The following is a 5596-nucleotide window of genomic DNA, read 5'->3' as shown; positions in this document are numbered from 1 at the left end:
CCAAATGAGAGAGAAAAAAAAAAAAGAAAAAAAGAAAAAGCCAATGATTAACTTCAAGGGAAATTAAAGTTATTCAAGAAAGGCCAGGGAATGTACTCAGCTGTGAATAGTTACATAATGTGCTGGCCGTGTTCTCTGTGCCTAGCAGATGCATCCACCCTTCACCAGCTCTGGGGGCTCAGGGGGTGGACTTCTTTGGACTCCACCGACAGGCTCCCATGCCCTCTGGCTCCCAGGTGGGTCTGTCCCTGGGGGCCCCAGCAGAAGATCAGAGGGAGAGCAGAAAGGAGGAGGATGGGATAAGGGTACTTGTTCCCTGGCTTGTTCCCAGCCAGGTCATCATAGACTGGCTGCTTGCCTTGAGCATCTCTCCGAGTTCTTTTTTCTTTAATAACATTCTAAAAACCCACTTTACTTTTTTATTTCATTTTGACCAGAAAGGGACAGAGCAAGAGAGAAAGGGATAGAAAAAAACAAGCTGTCAGGTCCAGGACTTGAACCAAAGAGGATCATGTGGGAGTCTGGCACCCTTAACCACCACACTACCTCAGCTCTCTGGTTTCTTTGGGGCTTAGAAGAGTTCCTGGAGCCCCCAGTCTTACCAGCCATGGCTCTAGTGGTTTCCCTATACCTGCCCACACTTTTATAAATCATTCCTTCTTTGCTCTCAACTTACGCACTGTGAGTGCGCCGTCTGTTCCTTCCTAAGCCCCTCACGGATATGCACAACCGTGATAATATGAACAATGACTAGTCACTTAACCAAATCTCCTCTTATACCAGGGGGTGGGAAAGGGATACATGTGTGTTTGAACAGAGTGTGCAAGGGCGAAAGCCTCATTTTCCAAAAGACATAGAAGAATTATATCTAAAAGAAAAAAAAAAAAAGAAGGATAGAGATATGGGAAAAAAAATCTCAGAAGAAATAGCAGAAGAAGAGTTGAAGAAGTTCTTTCTGATCTATTATTTGACTATCTAAAGAATAGCTACTAAAACCATGTTTTTTGAACTACGATTCAAGACCAATATTAGGAGGTTTTGAAATTGATTTTGTGGATATCGGTCAATTCTTTTTTATTATTATTATTATTTAACTTTATTTATTGATTTTTAAATTTGACCGGAGTTGGGGGTAGTGAGAAAGCAAGCTGCCAGGTCCGGGACTTGAACTGTAGTTACCCATGTGGGAGTCCAGTGCTCTTAACCACCATGCCACCTGCCAGCCCCCAGTCCAATTCTTTGGGTAATCAGAACAGAGTAGAAATCATGAGCGTGCATCACCACGAGAGAGCGTAAGGTGTGGCTAAGCCGCCGTTCACTTTTCTATTTGTGTGTATGCTTGTGTACAGTGTCTTATTGTGGACTGGGCTCCAAAGAGCTTGCAAGTCACTCTTCTCAAAAATAGAATGGTGACGGGGCCAATAGGTGGTGTGGTAGTTAAAGGTGCTGGACTCCCACATGGTCGACTGTGGTTCAAGTCCTGGACCTGGCAGTTTGCTTTCTTGCTTTCCCTCTCTGTCTCTCTCTGATGGAACTGGAAAATAATAATAGTAAATAAAGTAATTCTTTCTAAAAAAAAGAAAAAAATAGAAGTGTGGCTGAAGACAGAACAGAGAAGTAAATATCCTAACCAAATGGGGTGCAAAGGCTACGTTATTCTCTGAGGATGCAGTTACATTTCAAATGGCGAACAGGAGCCATAATCTACTGTACTGTTGCGAGGCCCTACAGGTTAATAGTCCCACACGCAGTTCCTCTTATACCCACCCTGTGCATTATAATGTTCTTGGCTCATCAGCTAATAATGAAATCAATCCAGAGCCTCTCTGTTGGAAAGATACGGTGCTTTATCATGGAAGCCACTACCTAGGAAGAAATTGTTCAGGGGGGAACATTACAACAAAGCTAGCAAGCAAGAATGAAAATTGCGCCTCATACAATAGGCAATGAGACAGCAACCCAACCTCTTTGCAATTAAGTGATACTTGAACTTACCTGCCAGGTGATGCAGGGCATAAGCTAACAGAATTGCTAGACTCCTTTATTTATTTATTTTTTTGAGAGGTTTTTTTAATTTTATTTTTTTCACTATAGGGCGCGTGCGCTCGCCAGACAGACAGAGAGAAACATAGAGACAGAAAGCGAGAAATCGCCCCCCTGGTGGGATGGCCACGCCGCAATCCCTTCTCCTCCATTCTCCTCTCGGGATCTTGGGCACGCACGCACGCACACGTGCCCGGCGTGAGTTTTAAGCCACCGGGTCCGGGACGCGAACCGCGGTCGACTACGTGGGAGTCCAGCGACATAGCCATTACGCTAAAGGCTGGTTCCCCTAGACTCTTAAAAACAAAAAACAAGCCATCGCACAGAAATAAGCATCCAACCTGATTTTTGTTAGAGAGATGGAAAGGGAGGTTCAGATTTGTTAAGGAAATTGACAAAGTATGGGGCCAACAGGTGGCATGGTGGTTAAGGTGCTGGGCTCCCACATGGTCAACCCTGACTTGAGTCCCGGACCTGGTGGCTTACCTTCTCACTTTACCTCTCTTTGTCTGTCTCTCACGGGTGAGTGCACATGCCCTATAGCAAATTGAAAAATAAGAACAATAATAAATAAAATTAAATAAGCAATTCTTTTTTTTTTTTTGAGAGAGATTTTTGCTCTAGGACACGTGCGCTCCCTGGAAAGGCAGAGAGACAGAAAGTGGGATGGCCACACTGCAATTTCTTCTCCTCTCCTCTCAGGACTGGGCACCATGCACCCATGCCCGGTGTTTTTGTTTTGTTTTGTTTGGTTGGTTTTTTTTTTTAGAGGTTTTTGCTATAGCCCGGTATTTTAAGCTGCTGGGTCCAGGACTCAAACCACAGTCCAACGATGTAAGCATTACACCATGTGCTATTCCCCCAACAATTCTTTTTAAAAAAGAGAGACAGAGAGAGAGAATCACTTGACAAATACAGGCACAACTCTCGGTTTGGTTCCTCATATTTGTTTGGTAGTTACTTTAGACAACTGCTTTCTTTTGGCTCAGTCACGATTAACTACAAACTAGCACCAAAGACTTCCATCAGGGTGCTGGGTTCAAATCCTACTTTGCTAATCCTAATGGTTTGACCTCGGGCAAGTTCTTTGTGCCTAGATTTTCTCAGCTAAAATAGGGATGATAATGAGTACCTCATAGGTTTGGTTTTTTCTTAATAATTATTTTATTTAAGTCTATTTATTTATTTATTTATTTAAATTTTGACCAAAAAGGGACAGAGTGAGAGAGAGGGAAAGCGAGAAAGCAAGCAGTCAGCTCCAGGACTTGAACCGCAATCAGCCATGTGGGAGTCCAGCGTCCTTAACCACCATGGCACCTGTCGGCCCCCATAGAGTTGTTAATAAGGCTAAAATGAGATAGTACATGTAAACACTGAATCAATGTTACCCCTTCTTGTTACTTTTGTAAATGTTGTTATTACTACTGTCATGATGTTTCTTTTTTTTAAAGAAGTATTTATGGGGGACCAGCAGGTAGCATGATGGTTAAGGTACTGGGCACTCCCACATGATCAACCACGGTTTGAGTCCTGGACCTGGTGGCATGCCTTCTCACTTTCCCTCTCTCTCGCTCTCTGTGTCTCTCTCTGGTCAAATTAAAATAAATGAATGAATAAATAAAATTAAATAATTCTTTTTAAAAAAGAGATGTATTTATTTAATTCTATTTATTATTATTATTATTTTAATTTGCTATAGGGCACATGCGTTCATTAGAGATAGCGAGTTCATTAGAGAGAGAGAGAGAGAGGGAAAATAAGACAGCAAGCCTCCACATCTGGGACTCAAACCGCAGTTGGCCATGTGGGAGCCCAGCACCTTGAAGCACTGTGCCACCTGCCGGCCCTACCAGAGTACATTTAAATAGTTTCGCTCCTTTATAAATGGTGGTGTTATAAGAAGTGCAGTGATAACTTCATGTAGCCAGTGTTTCCCATTTGTGCAGTTATATCTGATGAATTCCTAGATGTGGATTTCTGGGTCATGGTCCAAATATTTGCTGCCAAGTAGACCATGAGGCCAGACAGTGGCACGGCAGAAAAACATTATGCTCTGCAAGGCTGACCCACAAGGGAAGGTTCTGGCCCAAGTATGCTGGGCACTCTGGCTTGCACATGATCCAGAGCTGGCTAAGGCTGGGGATAGATTGTCTCTCTCTCCTCTCTCTTTCTCATGGAAAAAATAAATAAACATTTAAAAAAGAATTTTTTCAAAAAATTTTTTTGGAGAGATTTGTGCTATAGGGCACGTGTATTCGCCAGAGAGACAGAGAGAGACAGAGAGACAGAAAGTGAGAAATCACCCCCCAGGGGAGATGGCCACGCTGCAATCCCTTCTCCTCCATTCTCCTCTTGGGATCTTGGGCACGCACGTACGCGCCCTGGCGCGAGTTTAAGCCACTGGGTCTGGGACTTGAACCGCGGTCGACTACATGGGAGTCCAGCAACACTAACTGCTGGTCCCTCTTAAAGAAAAAATTTTTAAATTAAAAAAAAAAAAAAAAACAGAAGCCCAAAGTTGTAATATCAAGTAGGCCTCAAATATTAAATTAAGTAATACCGTTGTTTGTATGTCACAACAATGATTCAAATACTAGGGCAAGGAGCCAGCAGGTGGTGTGGTGGTTGAGACTGCTGAATTCCTACCTGGTTGACCACGGTTTGAGTCCCAGACCTGGTGGCTAGCTTTCTTGCTTTCTCTATTTCTCTCTCTATGTCTCTCCCTGGTCGAATTAAAAATAACAATAATGATAAATAGGATAAAAGAAATCATTCTTTAAAAAAAACTAGGTAAGAATTATTCTTTACATAAAAGGCTTTTACAGATCTCACGATGGAGAACCTATCTTCCAGGCTTAAAATAGCTTCTTTCAGGCCCGGCAGGTGGCGTGGTGGCTAAGGGTGCTCAACTCCCATATGGCTGACTGTGGTTCAAGTCCTGGACCTCACAGCTTGCTTTCTTGCTTCTCTCTCTCTCTCTCTCTGTCCCTCTCTAGTCAAATTGGAATAGATGAATAAATAAATAATGTTAAATAAAAAATAATTCTTTAAAAAAAAGCTTCTTTCATATTTTTTTGAAATATGCATTTTCATGCAGAACCGCAAGGAACAACTTTATTAGCAATGTTTATCAGTTAAATAGTAAGTCACCCTGGGACCAGCAATTAGCGTAATGGCTGTGTCGCTGAACTCCCATGTAATCGACTGTGGTTCGAGTCCCGGACCCGGTGGCTTAAACTCGTGCCAGCTGCATGTGCGTGCGTGCCCAAGATCCCGAGAGGAGAATGGAGGAGAAGGGATTGCAGTGTGACCATCCCCCCTGGGGGGTGATTTCTCGCTTTCTGTCTTTCTAGGGAGTGCATGCGCCCTATAGCAAAAACCTCCCCCCCCCCAAAAAAAAAGAGTATTTCTTTGTTTAATAAAGCTCACAATGTGGCTAGTAATTAGAAATGTTGAAGAACCAGGTTCCCTTGCACAGAATGCAAGACTGACATTTTATCACAATTGCTAGTGACAAAAAGCCCTTTTAAGCAAATTGATGGCCACTGGTAGA

Source organism: Tupaia chinensis, unplaced genomic scaffold (genome assembly GCF_000334495.1).
Source record: "Tupaia chinensis unplaced genomic scaffold, TupChi_1.0 Scaffold000248_1, whole genome shotgun sequence".
Lineage (NCBI taxonomy): Eukaryota > Metazoa > Chordata > Mammalia > Scandentia > Tupaiidae > Tupaia > Tupaia belangeri.
The sequence above is the reverse complement of the archived record's forward strand: the minus strand, read 5'-3'. Positions refer to the sequence as shown.